Here is an 18794-nt window from a genome sequence, read left to right as displayed (position 1 = left end):
TGGGTTTACCACCAGTTGTTCTGAATTGTTCTCATTATCAGTGTGTTTTCACCCAGGGGAGAGCAGTGTGTGCGCATCTGAAGCCCAGGCTGTGGTTTCCTTCAACACAGACGCTAGGTCATAGCACAACCCACTGCCCTTTGATGTAGAAAACCAGCATTGAAACCACACTACCGCTCTCCCACCTCAACCTTCTTTACTCAGCAGAGTCACCCACCTCAGGGTCTTCCTGACGTTTTTCTTGCACCAGAGTCAGTGTGCGCTTCCTTGGCAGAGGGTCTGGAAAGGCCTGTCTCAGGCAGAGGTACATTCACATCCCTGTGCGCGTTGCAGCGTCAGACCCACCAGAGAGCAGGGACAGCAGTCTCTGCGTCCTTCCGCGGGTGAATGGGTGAGGAAGGGTGCAGTGCAGAGGCGGCACGGTATTGCTCTGCCAGAGCAAGAAGGGCGTTGTGTCTTTTGCCACAACTCGGTTAGGCAACGAGGTCATTATGCCAAGTGAAATAATAAATCAGACTGAGAGAGACAAATGCTCTATGTTCTCACTCCTATGTGGAATCTTAAAAAGCCTAACTTTTAAAACAGACAGGGCCATAGATTTGCAAACGTGGAGTGCAATCACAGGAGTGGCAGTATAAGAGGCTTCCTTGGTCTCTCCCCTTGAAGTTCCAACAATATGAACAGCTATAAGTCGACAGAAAGTCCCCAGCTCGATGCTCACACGAGTCTGAGAGATTCACTCACGTCTGAAGGTGGGAAGAGAGAAGAGCTCAGATGGTGCTGAACACACACCCACAGCTCACAGTTCGGTCTCTCCAGGGGTCTCAGACTGAGGAGGGGAGGACTGGGGCTGTCAAGGCCAATCCCTTCAGCTGGGAGGAGCAGAGGTTGAGCATTCCTGCAGGAGGGTCGGTAGGAGCTGTGGCTGAGCTTTGAGACCCGGGCAGGGATGAAGTACAGGGTGTGGCCACGGTTGTCTGGCCTTCCACCTCCCAGACAGAGAAACAAAGCCACGGAGCCTGGCCGCCCCCCCCCCCCCCCGCCAGCCATCACTCTCCCAGGCCTTGTCTTCCCTCGTTCCTCCAGTGCTCGCTCCCTCTCCCCCTCTCAGAGCACGCAGCAGGCAAAGAAGCTGTAGCAGTGCTTTGGGGTTGCAGAGCACATTGTCTGCAAGCCTGGGAAGCATAGCACAGAAACATTTTTTTCCATGAGGGACAGGCGCTTTCTGCTGTTAATGCCAAGGTCAAGTGCAGATACAGAGGGGAGGCTGCAGAGATCCGCAGGTCACCACTTCTAGAACAAAGCCATTAAAGGCAGTGGCCAGCTGCCCCCAGCTCACCCCTCCAGCCCCCGACCCCAGCAGCTGGGCTGCCTGCAGCGTCTGTCTGCAGGGGGCAGCACTGTGATTTCATGCATTTGAAACCCCATCCCCCACAAATTCCCCCATTGGCTTAGTGCCCTGAAACCAAGGTGACCGGAACACAGAGGAGACACTCACCTTTGCAGGGATCAGGAGCCATTTCCCACCATCCTTGCAGACAGTGAAAAAACCTGGGTGGTGTAAGGGAACTAAAAAACAAAACAAAACAAAAAACCCACAAAAGACAAAAACCCTTATGTTTCAGCGCCACCTACAGGAAAACAATAAAAAGACTTCTTAATCTACCAGAGAAGTGCAGCTCACACACAGACGCCTACACAGAGAAGTGTCTGCCCTTCGGCGATCCACACACACACTGGGTCCTGTCTCAAATCCCCCTGCAGGAGGTGCTGTCCCCTCAGGAGTTTCTGCGGGGACATCGTCACCCTCCCGTGTGGTTACTGTGTGTGTCACTCATGCTTCTGTCTCTCTCATTGAATGGGGACACCCCTGTGACTTCACTTAACAAAAAGTTTATTATGATATATAGACTGTCAACTGCAATTAAAGGCAAAAACATTAAACTCATGGACCCAGAGAACAGCGTGGTGATTATGGGGGGCAAGGTGGGTGGTTGGAGGTGCGAGATTGTGTGAGAGGGATATATGCTGATGGAAAAAATAAATAAAAAGAAGAAAAAGGCCAGAAATATTTTGTTAAAAAAAGTGATGACTTGGACTTCATGCCCCACATTCTGACAGTAACTTTCAGGAGAAATTTGAGGATTTTCAGACAAGCCCACAAGCCATCTTGGTCTCTGCCAGGTTTGGATCCACACAATTCAGTGGTGAGAGAGGGCCCAGGCTGGGGGAAATGACTAAAATGCACATTTCAATGTTTTCTCCTTCTGGGTGAGGAAAGGTAGTTCACACATCATCATATGAGGGTGGAGGGTACATGATGTGTTCCTTCCTGTGGGGGAAAGTCAGGCGGAAGATGAGAAAGTGGCTCTCAGTTCAACATCATGAAAACCTTGGAATGCTCGCTCTCTGCAATGATACCCCTGAGTGATTCCTGCAGCAAATAATGGAACCCACATTTTGTAATTTAAAAATAAAAGGACTTATATGTGGGTTATTGGGGGCTCATTTTATTTCAGGAAAAGCCACTTAACAGACCTGAGGTGTGAGCAGGGAGAGCTGTGGGACTAGAATCCACAGGGAGACCATCCCCGGGTCACTCTGGATGACCAGAGAGGTTTCCTTAGGTCTCTGAGTGTAAGGCTGCCACACAGGCCTCCCCTGAGCTTCTCGGGTTACTATGTGGCCCCTTCCCTTCCACATGCCCCTCTTTTGGTCATAAACCAATCAAAGCACGCATTGCTGACCAAGCCTTTGGGTGGGTAGGAGGCCCCATGGTGCTGGGAAGGCTCACTCCTGGGCCGTCTCAGAGTCAGGTCTGTCTGGCTGAATAGGGCAGAAACCTGGGAACAGGGCCAGACTGTAACCCCAGATGGAACTGAAGGTCCAACTGTTATTATTCAGAGAAGGTGGGGGAATGGGAGGCAGTCAGAGCCTTCGCGTCCTTGTTTGTGAATGTTCTGGATCTTTTCCAGTTTTTCAGCTGCTGTGACCTGAGTCTTTTTGCAGCTGGTCATAAGTCGTGTTTTCTGTATCTAGTGCAACATTTACACACCAGGGACAGCAGTAACTGCACTAAACCTGCAACACCGACCAGGAACACAAAACGTCTAGTACTAGACAAGGGAGCATCTGAGGGGAACTGGTGTCCCAGCCACCAAAACCCTGTGCATGTATCATCAGAAGTTTTATTAACTTAATAATGTCTTCCTCCTGGTCCACTGTCCTTTCTACCTTGTGTGCTATGTTTGGTCAGATGAACTATGACGTACTATTATTTCATTATCCAGAAGCTCTAATTTTTCTTCTGGCCACTTAGTTTCCATAGAAATGACCTCATAGGAGGGTTAAGTTCAATTTCCCAGGACACTGGATTTTTTAAGTATATTTTATTGATTATGCTATTACAGTTGTCCCAATTTTCCCCTTTTATCCCCGTCTGGCCTGTGCCCCCTAACCTTCCAGCATTCCCTCCCCGTTAGTTCATGTCCATGGGTTGTACATATAAGTTCTTTGAATTTTGTTTCCTATATCATTTTTTACCTCTCCCCATGTATTTTATGCCTACCAATTATGCTTCTTCTTCCCTGTACCTTTTCCTCCAAGTCCAGCCCCAATACCAAGTCCAGCCCTAATCCTCCAAGTACCCCCTTTTATTTCCTTTTAGAGGGTGGGTGGGGTTGGATCCACCAGGGATGTTGTTGCCATTGGGTACTCATGGCCAGGGAGCAGCTGAAGGTACACTGAATGGACCCAGAAATGTTGACTTCTCCATCCATAGTTAAATGAGTAGAGGTTATTACTCCCAAATGCAGCTAGATTTTGAATATTCCATAGGGCTTCCCACAAGCATCCAGGTCACAAGAGAGTGGGGTATTTACAGACATATCTGCCCCATGTAATAACAATAATTTTTGAAATGGGGAGCCGTTGATTTTTTTCTTGTTTCACAGACATGCGGCCACAGGCACAGGGCTGGTGAGTCCGAGGACCAGACACACTGTGACAGAGAAAGTCAGTCACTGCCAGCCTTCTCACCACATGCAGGTGTTTCTGTTAGCTCTTCATTGTCCATTGCTGTAACTATACAACACTCACCTAGGTGGGTCCATGTGTGATTCCACCAGTGGAATTATCAGGGACGTGTCTTGGGGGAATTTCCCCTAGATGGGTCCTTTATAATAGATATATTCAGGAAAAAAGTTCCAAAGTGTGTATCAATAGTAGGAGAAGCCCAATGTGTGGCCAACAAAGCATTAACTTCATTACCATAACTATTAATTAGAATATCATTGTCTAGTAGGTGGGAAAGAATAGTACATACATAAGCTAAATGTTTCATATCTATTAAGGGAGAGGGTTCTGGGGAGACAGGTACTGTCTCCATCTGTAAGCCATGAGGAGGATACTAGTGATATAAAATCATCTTATGTGCATTCCATCAACAGCAGCATCAATTTGTGAGCCTGCAGCCCCCACTGCTGTGCTGGGACAGCTGTCTGCCTGCCTGGTTGGTGGCTTCTCGTCCTTGAAAGGTCCTTGATCTCCGCTGTGGATGGAGGCAAGTGTCAGGGAAGGGGCAGATCTCCATGAACTATCAGGTGCCTTTTTAAATGAGAAACGTGACCCCAGGTGTTAACTCCTCTGAGTTGGGCTGCACATGGGTTAGTTAGTAGTACCTGGTAAGGTCCCTCCAATGAGGTTGGAGAGAGTCCTTTGTTTGATGTCTCTTCCAACAGGCTGAATATCCTAGTTGTAAGCCATGATCTTTGAAATCTGTGTCTCCAGGAGCACAGTGTGAAATGAATTGGTTACTAATTTATCAGTGTTTTTAAGGTGGTTAATAAGCCCCTGACAGTGATGTAGAAGGTCTCCTTTCAGCAAAATTGGTCCACATCCCCTTTCATCCAGATGTACAGGGAGGCCAGTGACCAATCCCGAAGGAGAAGGTTCATGTTCACCAAAGGGCGTGGCTCTCGGGTTGAGTTGCACTCTAGGGAGAGCTTCTGTCCAGGGCAGAGTAAAGGCTTCTGAAGTTCTGTCCAGTTGAATTTTGATGGTCCCATTGGTGCGTCCCCCAGTCCAGAGGGCGGGAGTGAGGGGCACAGTGAAAGTGCTGCAAAAGGGGCCAAAGTTTCCATCCACATGGATCTTGTGAGTCACCCAGTGAAATGAGTCCTCAGGCACAATGTCACTCAGAAGAAATTCCCCAATGGGGAGTTATTCTTTCTAACAAGAATTGCCAGTCGTTAAGGCTGTCAATCTCCTGCAAGGCAACACCTCAACCCAGTGAGGAAACACACAAGTCATCACTCATGTACATTTGTGTCCCTGAAACAGTGAGATTTGCATGAAATGCAATTGCCAAACCTCACGTGGACCCACAGGAGTGGGAGATGTCCTTGGGACCCAGGGAGTGGGTCCCTGGGCTGCACTTTGGACAGATAGGACATCTGCTGTCCTCCTCATGAGCTACAGCAGCAGAAGGTCTCCAGTGACATTGTTCCCTCCATGAAATCACCTTCTCAGGACCCCAGTGTGGTGGCTCATGTACAGGTTCAAGTGCAGGGAGTTAGGCCCCTGCAGGTAAGATAGGTTCTGCTTGGATCAAACCCACATCCCTCTGTCTGGGTCAAGGTTTCCCCTTTTTTGTTGCCATATTCTCTTTTCTTTCTCCTTAGCTGTCTGTCTAAACCATAAAAGATAATTTTTATTGATTTAGTAGAAAGGAGGGAACATTCTTGGGTCTGGATAATTTTTCTGTTTAATGCTGCCTATCCAGTTTCACTGTCAGCAAAATGACTTTCTTTCCCTTCCATGGTGGCAGCTCTAGAATGCCACGGAATTTTGATAAAGGCCCATTGTCTTGGGTCCTGTGTGGCATCTAATAAATCTGCAACCAGTTTTCCATTTCTTTGTGGACTGCCCTGGGGAAGTGAGGAGGCCTCCCCACTGCCCGAGTTAGAGCAGTGAGTTCAGTGTGCTGGGAAGATTTCATTTCCAGTCCGTGAGAGCTCTCGATTACATCCACCACAGAAGTTACTGCATGTCCCTCTCAGTGATGTCCCTGTTCATCCATCAGATAAGATCCTTCTGTAACCAAATTAAAGCAGCAGCATCAGTAGGAGTTTCCTGTAAATCATTCCTAGGAACCAGTAGGTGGTCAGTCAGCACAACACAACTGTCTTCATGGTGTAAAGAGGGTAACAGGTGCAGGGCTAAGGTGGTCACACCAAGTTAAAGTGACATCAGGTGCAAACAGCAGGACACTTCCTGAGAAGCCAGAGGACAGACAGAGACGTGTTGAGTGTGATGAGAGGTCAGTGAAGTCAAGGGAATGAGGAACATAAATAGTTAAATGAGTGCCCCTAACTATCTCTTCTGTCTGTTTACAAGGCTTGGCTACACCAGATGGCCACTGTTCAGGGAGGGGCAGAGAGGTTCCGGCTGGAGGAGGGGTCAGGACAAAGCTCCAGGTCCCCAGGCTGGACCCTGCCCCTGCCCTGGTTTCACTGCCACCAGATGTCCAATCATTTAAACAAGCCATCAGCTTCATAGTGGGTGCAGTGACCAGAACTCCTCCCCAGAAGCTCAGGGTCTGGGTCATGGGACACCAAATCCTGCTCCTGCTGCTCTCCGGGGCCCTGGCCCTGGCCCAGACCTGGAGCGGTGAGTGCGGCGTTGGGGGGGAACGTCCTCTGCAGAGCAGGAGGGAGGGGATCCAGTGGCAGCACACGACCTGGAGAAAGCGTGTCCCAGCACCCCAGGCCCAGACCCCAGATTCCTGCTTGACTGGGCCACGCCCCTTCCTCCTCCTCTGAACCACTGCCCGGTGTTCTGTCCCCCAAGCCCCCTGCCGCTACCGGCCCCAAACCGCAGACCTAGGTCGCATGTCCCCCATGCCCCCAGGTCCGCACAGCCTGAGATATTTCAGCACCGCCATGTACGGACCAGGCCGCGAGAAGAACCGGTACATTGTTGTCGGCTACGTGGACGACACCGAGATCTTACGGTTCGACAGTGACGCAGCCAGGCCAAGGCTGGAGCCGCGGGTGCCGTGGATGGAGCAGCCGTGGGTGGAGCAGGAGGATCCAGATTTTTGGAAGGAACAGATGCAGGAAATCAAGCAGAACGAACAGACTTCTCTAGAGAACGTAAACAAGCTTCGCACCTACTATAACCAGAGCGAGGACGGTGAGCCACCGCCACCCAGGTCCGGGAACGACCCCCATCCCCATAATAGCGGCAGGGGGCACCCTGAGTCTCAGGCTCCCAGGGTCACCCCAAGGCTGAGGCCAGGTGTGGGCTGTGCTGGTCTAAGTGGGCGAGGCTGACCTCCGAGCTGGGTCAGTGTCTCACACCTTCCAGGAAATGACCGGCTGTGTCGTGGGGTCGGAGAAACGCTTCCTCAGAGGGTACACTCAGTTCGCCTATGATGGCACCGACTACGTTGCCCTGGACAAGGACCTGAGCTCCTGGACCGTGGCCCACAAGGCGGCTGGGCTCAGCTGGCATCAGTTGGTGCAGGTCCCTGACGCAGACATCCGGAGAGTCTTCCTAAACCACACGTGTGTGCGCCGGCTGCACCTGTTCCTGGAGAAGGGGAAGGAGACGCTGCTCCGAGCAGGTACCAACGCGCGGGCCTCTCCGAGGAGGGGATCAGTGGGCTGGGGCGGCTTCCTACAAAAAGAGGAGGAAAATAGGGCAGTGTCAGAGTGTCCCTCCTGCTAGGGAGAAGGAAGAGTCCCCCTGGTTTCCTTATTCTGTGACTCACCCAGGGGCCCAGCTTTCTCTAAAGGACAATAAGGGACCCAGCCTCTCCCTAAAACATTCCTCAGCAGTTCCCTCACACCCTGCAGCACTTGGTGCACCAGGAGCTCTCCCTGGTTCTCTGGCTGAGACCTTCTCTGGAGGCCTGATTTGTGCTCTTCTGAGTCATTCTGCCTCCACCTAAGGCTGTGTCACCACTTAGAGGCGTGGGCCCTCCTACCCTAGGTTCTTACCCTGATTCTGGAACTTTCCAAGAAACAGGAGATTATCCCAGGTGCCTCTGCCCAGGCTGGTGTCTCGGTGTTGCTCTTCCTTCTCCCACCCCAGCTGTCCTGTCCACTCTCAGGGTGGTCACATGAGCACCACTGGAGTGTCCCATGACCATGCAAAGTTCCTGAATTTTCTCACCCTCCCCTCAGACCCTCCAAAGACACACGTGACCCACCACCCCATCTCTGATCATGAGGTCACCCTGAGGTGCTGGGCCCTGGGCTTCTACCCTGCTGACATCACCCTGACCTGGCAGCGTGAAGGGGAGGACCTGACCCAGGACATGGAGCTTTTGGAGACCAGGCCTGTGGGGGATGGGACCTTCCAGAAGTGGGCAGCTGTGGTCGTGCCCCCTGGAGAGGAGCAGAGATACACATGCCATGTGCAGCACCAGGGGCTGCCTGAGCCCCTGACCCTGAGATGGGGTGAGGAGGGGATGTGGGCACAGAGCCTCTCCTCAGGGTGTTCCTGAGCAGGATCAGGACTCAGGCCTGAGGTTGGCTTCTCACCCTCCCCTTGCAGACCCCCCTCCTCAGACCACCATCACCATCATGGGCATTGTTGCTGCCCTGGGTCTCCTTGGAGCTGTGGTCACTGCTGTGCTGTGCAGGAGGAAGTGCTCAGGTGGGCAAGGGGTGGGGCTGAGTTCCCTGTCCCCTGGGGATCAAGCCCAGGTAGAAGTGTGCTCTGCCTCCTTAATGGGCATTGTGTCCTCACACAGATGCTTGTCCATCTGGGGCCTATTTGCTAACACTGACTCTTTAGTGAAGCCCCTGAGAAAGTGAGGGACACATTTATCCCCTGATGATTCTAGCGATGGGGACTGATTCCCAGCTGCACACCAGGTGTCCCAGGTCAGAAGGGAAGGTCCTTCCTGAGGACAGACATCCAGACAGGTTGTTGGTCCAATCCTGGAACATGCACTTTCCCCATATTTCCTGATCCTACCCTGGGTGTTCAGTCACAGTTCTGGAACCTTCTCTGTGCTTCAGGAGTGTGGGAATCCTTTAGGATCACAGGACACAGCCTTCCCCCTGACTTCTCACAGAATGTTTTCTTCCCACAGGTAGAGGCAGGGAGAAATACACTCAGGCTGCCTGTAAGTCTGGGTGTTGGGAAGGTGACATCTGGGACCCTTGAGAGAGTGTGGGCTGGATTCTGTGAGGAGGGCTCCCCTCAACCGTAACTCTGCTGTTGTGTCTTCCCCAGGCAGGGACAGTGCCCAGGGCTCTGGGGCGTCTCTCACAACTCCTAAGGGTGAGACCCTGAGGGCCAGGAGTGGGGGGTATTGGGACGGAGGGACACAACTGGGTTTTGGGAATTCTCAGAGTGGGACATTGTGAGCATGTGGTGGCTGTGAGAAAATGTGACACTTCTGAGACTGACCTGAATTTGTTCTCAATACCTTTGTTTCCAGGGTGACAGAGCTGCTTTCTCCAAGAGTTGGGGCTGAAATAGTCACTCCAGCCTCCCTTGGGACTTCAAGGGTCCCTCTCTGTTGTTTCTGCAACCAGCATCTGAATATTATATAAATAGATAAATAAACCAAAAGTGATGTAGATTAAAAGCTCCAAGGTGTACTGTTTCTGGTAGGTGTTATTCTCTCTATACCTTTTCCCTGTTTGTTAAGCCATTCAAAGCCACTTTATGTTCATGAACTTACCAGGAGGTGTGGAGACAACCCAGGAGGGACAGACTGTGTGGCATGTGACAAAGGGACCACACAGCTCCCCAGTGATGTTCCCTGTGACCACCTGTGCACCGTGTACAATTAAGGGCTTCTCCCTGCACATCCAAATGTACTTTTTGGATCCTCTGTCTGTGGCTGGTTGAGTCCCCTGATTCTAATGGAGTGCTGCTTTGTAGCCTAGGAGTCCCTGCAAGCTTCCAGGGCCCCCTCTTATGGACCTCAGGGGTGTCCCTGTGGGGTCAGAGAGCTGACCAATCAGAAGGTGAGAACACCTGCTTACAGCAGGAACTGTTCCAGCCTCCACTGTCTTTAATCCACTGCAGACACTGTTCTCATCCTGCAGATGCTGAGTCCTGGAAGGTCATGGCCAAGGAGGCAAATTCTGTAGTAGCTTCCTCTGAGAGTTCCTCCCCAAGAGAGAGTCCTTGGGCCACAGGGTCAGTGTGGCTGCTGAGCTGAGGACAGAATCAGGAGACAAGGGACCAGTGAGGCAGGAGGGAAAGGTGTGGGGAAGCTCCCATGGTTCCAGGCTGCAGGTGCTGGGTGTTCTGACAGGGCTGTGAGTTGTGGAAACAGTGGCAAGGGACTGGACCCTGAATGCATTGGGAAGATGGATTTCACAGCATTTCCTAAGGATTCAATCTGGGGTGTGGGAAAGGAGTCAAGGAAGGCACCCCACCTTTGTACTGTGTCAGCAGAAAGATGGGGTTATATCAGCAGAGATGGGGAAGACTCTGGCAGGAGCACGTGTCGGGGAGGGGTGGGTATTTCATATGTTCAGCTGAAGAGAAGGTCACGGTGAGATGTCTGTTAGAAACTCCAGTGAGGTGTCAGGTTGGACAGATGGTCCAGAGTGTGGAGACCTTGAGGAGAAATGTCTGATCTGGAGACATAGACTTGGAGATGATGCTACAAGAATGACACTTAAATCTGTGAGTGTGGATGAAGCCACTAAGGGAGCCAGGACTGTGGAAGAGGAAAGACAAGAACTGGACACTGCACCTCCCTGTCCCAACAGTGGGGACATTCATCTTGGTCACTCACCACAGTCGGTGACGGCCATGATTCCCCATCATACATTCAGCATTTGGTGTTTGTCATTCACTAGTAACTTATGGGGAGATATTCTGAGATTGTCCTGCTGTGCTCTTCACCACTTCCACACTCACCCTCCCTAGCTCCTCTGACAACTTCCACCCAAGTCAGTGAAAATGTGCTGGTTGTCCTATATTAGCCATCAACATTGATTAGTAGGGTCTAAGCAAAATACAGCTTAAGAAATACAATCAATAATATTGTTGTGACTATGTATGTTGTCAGTTGGCTACTAGATTTATTGGGGAGATTATTTAGTAAGCAATATAAATGTTTAATCACTGTGCTTTATAGCTGAAACTAATAAATATGTCGACTGTTTTTGAAAAATAAAAAATTATTTGAAGTTTTTTAAAATGCTAACTTGGACTTCTTGCCCAGCATCTGATAGAAGTTTGGGGGAGAAATTTGAGTATTTTGTGACAAGCCCATGAGCATTTCTGGTCTCAGACAGATTTGGATGCACACAATTCTGTATTGAGCTACAGCCCAGGTTGGGGAAGGGACTTAAATCCACATTTAAATGTTTTTTTTTTCTGGGGAAGAAAAGATAGTTTATATGTTGTCACATGATGTGAAAGGTATAGTGTTTTCTCTCCATGGGGGAAAGTCTAGCCGCCTCCCCTCGCTCTCCTAGGCCTTGCCTTCCCTTGTTCCCCCTGTGCTCGCTCCCTCTTCGCTTCCCAGAGCACGCAGCAAGCAACCAAAGAAGCTGTAGCACTGATTTGGGGGTTGCAGAGCACATTATCTGCAAACCTGGAAGTGTAGCACAGAAACAAGTTTTCTGTGGGGGACAGGCATTCTCTGCTGCTAATGCCATGGTCAAGTGCAGGTACAGAGGAGAGGCTACAGAGATCCGGAGGTCACCACTTCTAGGAGACCAAAGCCATAAAAGCAGTGGCCAGCTGCCTCCAGCTCACCCCTCCAGCCCCCACCCTGCCCCCAGCAGCTGGGCTGTCTGCAGCATCTGTCTGCAAGGGACAGCACTGTGATTTTAGGCATTTGAAACCCCATCCCTTCCTCCCCCAAATGGCTTAGTGCCCTGAAACCAAGGTGACCAGAACACAGAGGAGACACTCCCCTTTGCAGGGATCAGGAGCCATTTCCCACCATCCTTGCAGACAGAGAAAAAACCTGTGGTGCAAGGGAACTAAAAAAACAAAACAAACAAACAAACAAACAAACAAACAAACAAACAAACTTGTGTTTCAGCGCCACCTGCAGGGAAACAACAGGAAAATCTTACTAGTCTTCTGGAGAAGTGCACTTCTTATACAGATGCCTAGACAGAGAAGTGTCTGCCCTTCAGAGATCCACACATGCACTTTTCTTGTTTCAAATCCCCCTGCAGGAGGTGCTGTACCCTCAGCAATTTCTGCTGGGACACCATCACCTCCCCTGTGGATACTGTGTGTGTCACTCATGCTTCTGTCTCTCTCATTGAATGGGGACACCCCTGTGACTTCACTTAACACAATGTTTATTATGACATATAGACTGTCAACTGCAATTAAAAATGAAATCATTAAACTCATAGACCCAGACAACAGCATGGTGATTACGGGGGGCAAGGTGGGTGGTTGGAGGTGCAAGATTGTATGAGAGGGATATATGCTGATAGAAAAAATAAATAAAAAGAAGAAAAAGAAAAAAATTACTTTAAGTTAAAAGAAGTGATGACTTGGACTTCATGCCCCACATTCTGACAGTAACTTTTGGGAGAAATCTGAGTGTTTTCGGACAAGCCCACAAGCCATCCTGGTCTCAGACAGATTTGGATCCACACAATTCAGTGGTGAGAGAGGACCCAGGCTGGGGAAATGACCGAAATGCACATTTCAATGTTTTCTTCTTCTGGGTGAGGAAAGGTAGTTCATACATCATCATATGAGGGTGGAGGGTACACGATGTGTTCCTTGCCGTGGGGGAAAGTCAGGCGGAAGATGAGAAAGTGGCTGTCAGTTCAACATCATGAAAACCTTGGAATGTTCGCTCTCTGCAGTGATACCCCTGAGTGATTCCTGAAGCAAATAATGAACCCAACAGTTTGTAATTTAAAAATAAAAGAATTTATATGCAGATTAATGGGGGCTCATTTTATTTCAGGAAAAGCCACTTAACAGACCTGAGGCTGTGAGCAGGAAGAGCTGTGGGACTAGAACCCACAGGGAGACCAGCCCCGGGTCATTCGGGATGACCAGAGAGGTTCCCTTAGGTCTCTGAGTGTGTAAGGCTGCCACATAGGCCTCCCCTGAGCTTCTCATGTTAATATGTGGCCCCTTTCCTTCCACATGCCCCCCTTTTGGTCATAAACCAATCAAAGCATGCATTGCTGACCAAACCTTTGGATGGGTAGGAGGCCCCACCATGCTGGGAAGGCTCACTCCTGGGCCGTCTCAGAGTCAGCTCTGTCTTGCTGAACAGGGCGGACCAATGGGAACAGGGCCAGACTATAACCCCAGACAGCATTGAAGGCCCAACTGTTATTATCCAGAGAAGGTAGGGGAATGGGAGGCAGTCAGAGCCTTCGTGTCCTTGTTTGTGAATGTTCTGGATCTTTTCCAATTTTTTCAGCTGCTGTGACCTGAGTCTTTTCGCTGCTTGTCGTAAGTTGTGTTGTTTTTTTTTTTTTTGCCTCTAGTGTAACATTTACACATCAGGGACAGGAGTAACTATACTAAACTGGCAACACCGATTAGGAACACAAAACCTCTAATACTAGACAAAGAAGCATCTGAGGGGAACTGGTGTCCCAGCCACCAAAACCCTGTGCATGTATCATCAGAAGTTTTATTAACCTAATAACATCTTCCTCCCTTGTCCACTGTCCCTTCTACCTTCTATATTATTTTTGGTTAGATGAACTATGATGTTCTACTATTTCATTATCCAGAAGCTCTAATTTTTCTTCTGGCCACTTAGTTTCTATAGAAATGAACTCATGAGAGGGCTAAGGTCAATTTCCCAGTAAATTTGATTTATTTTAAAATATTTTATTGATTATGCTATTAGAGTTGTCCCAATTTTCCCCCTTTCCTCCTCCCTCCGCCCTGCACCCCTCAACCCTCCATCATCCCCCCTTAGTACAGGTCCATGGGTTGTATGTATAAGTTCTTTGACTTCTCTGTTTCCTATATCATTTTTGACTTCTCCCTGTCTATTTTATGCCTACCAATTATGCTTCTTCTTCCCTGTACCTCCCCCCTCATTTCTCCCCTCCTCCTCCCCACTGAAAACCCTCCATGTGATGTCCATTTCTCTGATTCTGCTCCTGGTCTAGGTGTTTGCTTAGTTTTCAGGTGTTTTTTTTGGGGGGGGGGGTTCATTTATTGATAGTTGAGTTTGTTGTCATTTTACTGTTCATAGTTTTTGATCTTTTTCAATTTCTTAGGTAAGTCCTTTGAACATTTCTTATAATAAGGGCTTGGTGATGATGAACTCCTTTAACTTGACCTTCTCTGGGAAGCACTTGATCTGTTCTTCCATTCTAAATGATAGCTTTGTTGCATAGAGTGATCTTTAGTGTATGTCCTTGCCTTTCATGACTTCAAATACTTCTTCCCTCAGTCTTGCTTGGATGCAGGCAGAGACCTAAAGATGTGATCCTCACCCACACAGCCATGGCCAATGTTATGATTCTTGTCTCCTCTGGGATTCCCCACAGGATGGCAGCTTTGGTTTAGAGCATCTTCCCACCTCCCCAACCCCTTCCTGTCTTGGGTGTGTGTGTGTTATGTACAGAGAGTGCCACCTTGTGACCACCTGAGTCCTGAGCACCTATAAGTTCTTCATACAGCCCTGGGAGAGTGGAAAAGAGGATGCTCAGAAGAGGACCCCCAAGCTCCTCCATCCTTCCTGTTGTATCTGCTGAATGTTCAGCTGGATGTTCAGTTTCTTTCTTTGTTCCCTTCTTTCAAGATTTTATTTATTTAATTTTAGAGGGAGGGGAAGGGAAAGAGAAAGAGAGGGAGAAGGAAAGAAACATTAATGTGTGGTTGACTCTTGCACACCCCCCACTGGGAACTTGACTTGGCCCCAAACCCAGGGATGTGTCCCCACCAGAAATGAAACTGGAGACCCTTTGGTTCGCAGGTCCTTGCCCAATCTATTGAGCTACAACAGCCACGGCCAGTTTCTTAATGAGTATCTCTGCATTTGTGAAAGTCACTGCTCCACTGAACAGGCAAAAAGATACCAACAGCAAAGGGAAGTATTAAGTTTCATCCTCGAAATCCAGTGCAGGCATTGCCATCTTGTGGTCATGTCCTGATGTCACGTTCATTGTCCTCACCATCTGTCCCAGGGTCTCCATGGTGCTTCACCTGCACAGATACCTCCAGAGGCTATAGCACATTCACACCCCCACAGTCACCACCAATGCCCTCCAGAGATCAGAGTCACCCACCCATGTTGATGCTGGTGGTCACCAGTGTCACTTTCTATGAGCTCGATTCCATTTTTACTTCCTTATATCACTTGCTTTGTAGATTCTGGTCTGTGGTTGATGCAAATGTTTCAGGTCTTGGTTTCCTGTTCACCCAGCATCAGCCCCTCCCTGCTGCTCCTCAGGGACCTAGAACTCCTGAGTCTGCTCTTGACGTGGTGAAACCACAGTTGAGAAGGTCAATATATAGAAGATAGCTTCAATAGTAACCATGACTACTCTGTTCAGGAATTATGTCTTCAGTACAATTTATTACATAAAATCTGTGATGACCTTAGAAGCTCAGTTTGAAATTGGAGCTTCACTGGAAGATTTTGAAGTCAATCCAGAATATAATGAGCTTGATAAAGGTACATAAAACTATAGAAGAAATATGTTTCCCCATTGATCAGTGCAGCTGTTGAAAGGAATCACCCTTTTTTCAGGAATATTGAACATTTTCCACAAATTTACCTCAATGTGAATGTGGGTGACACTTGACTTACTAATGTATTGGATTACCACATAATCCAGTATTGGTCTAGATTCATATTACTCTTTTGTGGGCAAAGATTTTATTTCATGGATGAAGAGAAAGACTTTGGGAAATGAAAAATTGTTTTAACCATTGTTTTGTATCTTTCCCCCCAATATGTCTGCAATGTGCTGTCATCATACAGAGAAAATCAGGTAGTTCCTCTGAATTGCTTCCTCTTACCTGTGCTGATTTGTTTTACATGGTTGGCCCTCTGAGAACTTTGTTCATTGGATGGATAAAATCCCATTACAAAGAGATAAAGTGGCCACATATACATTTGCCACGTAAGTTTTTGCTTTTTCACTGAAATTTGGACATGGGGTTCTGTTCACACTCAGGTTTTCTTGATTGATTTTTTAAAACACAAAACACTACTTTGGTTTTGCTCACTTCCCCATTTATTACAATAACCACATTTGGAGAGGCACAAAACACTTAAGTTTCACACGATGACAACGTTATCACAAATCCCAAACAATGTTAGCCACAGATATTTCACTTACTCTGTTTAAAGAAAAACCCTTTGAAACATCTGAGTCAGCCTGATGCACAGAGACCCTGAATATATGGGTATTCACATTTTAAATGCTTGTATATTCTGCTTTAATAGCATCTCCTTTCCATGGAATCCCGAGTGAAAGGGATTGAAATGTCTGTGTACATGCTTTGGAGATAGTGACACTAATATGTACAACATGAGAAGGTGTAGTGTGCACAGTTCTGCCAGGAGTCTCTGGTCCTTCTGGGCGTCCATGGCTTGTGCTGTCCATTCTGGTGCTGTCTGAATAATTCTCTCCAAAAGGTTATTTACCTGCAAATGAAGTGACTGGATGTTTGTCCCATGTTAGCAGGACTTCTGGGGTTTCAAAATAAACTACACCACCAATCTGATCAATAAATCCATTCATACATCCTTCTGTTATCCTTTACGAAGCTAACTTTTCTGCCCTAGCTGCAGGGATCTCTAAAGATCCTCAAGCTCTTCAGAGGTAACATTACTTCATAATTTGCTTGCAGACAACACATTGCTTCAGTAACAGCTCTTCCAAGATGCTAGAACCATCAGCTGAGGTTGCTTTTGGTGAGGCATCAGCATGGCAGCAAATGCTTGAAGCTGATTTCCTCTGATGACCACACCCAGGTACATTTTCTCTAGGATCCCATGAGCAGCAGGTTGCTGGCCCCTTTCACCCCAAAAAAGAGTAGCTAGCATTTGACAATGCTGTCATCCTGCTGATGTTAAGATGTTTCAGCTCCAAGCAGGTTTTAAAGCCTCTAGTCTTCTGCTTTTGTGCCCTGTCACCTTGTAAGAGAGCTCATTGTCCCTTTGAGCAGCTTCAGTGAATTTCCTTCTAAAATCAAGAACGTGTGCACAACATACCTATCATGTATCTGTAACTCTTCCCTGGTTGATTCATTCTGAAGCAATGAGGCTGGATTTATGGAAACCTATGCCTGGACTGGATCATTGCCCTGCAGACACAGCTGAGCCATCTTCAGGGATATCTCTAGGTCACAATCTACTTTGTGCTGTTTTTGTCCCATTTGCAAAGGAATTCTCACCAGCACTCACTCTGCCTTTCTCCAGTCTTCCTCCTTCTCATATGGGGATGCAAGATCCTCTCTCATGAAAGGCAACTAAAAACACTTTGTTGACTTGTATAGAAGGGAAGGCAGGTGGAGAGGAAAGTCAAGAGCTCAGCACAGGGCTGACAGTGACAGGGCTGGGCTGCATGTCTGGGCTGTGTCTGGGCAGTGAACTTACACACTTTCCTCAACTCCTCAGGGTGCTGCCCTCTGTGGAAGCCAAGCTGGATCTTTCTCTTCTTTTTGGGTGCGGTCTTTAGTATCTTGTCAACTCTTTGTTGCTTTTAAGAAATTGCTTTTTGTATTATGCATGACATTTTTAGCTATTTCCTGTGGGAAAGTGTCCAGATTCCAGCCAAGTTTTCCAGGAACTGAATTTCTAAGGCAAACAGTTAGTCCCAGAGGACAGGTTCAGAATCTGGATCTTAAACCATGATGTGAGGATGGTCTGTCAGGAGTTTTATAAGTGAAGAGATTTTATGTAATTTGGTTTTTGAAAACATTAGGCAAGAGAACTCAAAAACACTCTCAAGAATACACAAAATAAATGAGTTACATTGTCCCCCTGCTCCCTCAGTCACCAAAGTCTTCTACCAGGAAACCACCAAAGTGAGTCACTTCTGATTTCCTTTCCAAGAAAAACATGTTTGTGCATTAGTGTTGGTGTTATGGCTGCAAAAAGAGCTGAGGCCACAGGCTTGGAGAAAATGTTTGCAAATCACTTGTTTTAGACCATATATAAGAATCATCAAACTCAACAATAAGGAAACAATAACTCAATAAAAAGTGATCAATATTCTAGACAGACACTTCACCAAAGAATTTTGGTCAGCCCTGGGTGGGTGGCTTGGTAATTTGGAGTGTTATCCCATGCAGCAAAGGCTGTGGGTTTGATTCCTGGTCAGGGCACATGCTTGGGTTTAGTGTATGTTCCCTGGTCTGGGCGCCCAGGGAAAGCAACCTATCAATATTTCTCTCTCATGTCAATGCTTCTCCCTCTTCCTTCCTCTCTCTCTGAAAGCAATGAAAAAATGTCCTTGGATCAGGATAAAAAAAAAAGAAAAGAGAAAAGAAAAAAAGAAAATGAAAGGTTTATTTAAGGAAGCAGCACAAACCCAGCGTCACCAGTAAATTGTTGCTCTAAGACCTGGCTGGCTCCCCAATGGCTTCTAGTGGATGGGTTGCATAGGGGGCTGAGGGACTCAGAGCCAAGGTCTCCATTGATTGGTCAGCACTAGGGTAGGGGGTGGTTGGTCATTACATCTGGTCCTATGTCAGCCACAGCGTCATTCTGTCTGGCTTCACACACTCATTCCATTGCTCTCCCCAGAGTCTGAATCTTCATGAGTACATGTTGGAACACATCCGATTTTCAACCTCTGTCAGCTCTGCAGACACCTGTCCACAGCCCTCAGTCCTGC

General features: G+C 48.1%; 2 pseudogenes; one reads left to right on the top strand and one right to left on the bottom strand.

Annotated features, from left to right (window-relative positions):
- Positions 1 to 6899: 6899 nt before the first annotated feature.
- LOC114510734 lies at positions 6900 to 9473 on the top strand (annotated as a pseudogene).
- A 2560-nt stretch (positions 9474 to 12033) lies between these two features.
- Positions 12034 to 17415, bottom strand: LOC114510733 (annotated as a pseudogene).
- Positions 17416 to 18794: the final 1379 nt, after the last annotated feature.

The sequence above is a fragment of the Phyllostomus discolor genome, chromosome 12, assembly GCF_004126475.2.
Source record: "Phyllostomus discolor isolate MPI-MPIP mPhyDis1 chromosome 12, mPhyDis1.pri.v3, whole genome shotgun sequence".
Classification (NCBI taxonomy): domain Eukaryota; kingdom Metazoa; phylum Chordata; class Mammalia; order Chiroptera; family Phyllostomidae; genus Phyllostomus; species Phyllostomus discolor.
This window is presented reverse-complemented; position numbering and strand designations above follow the sequence as displayed.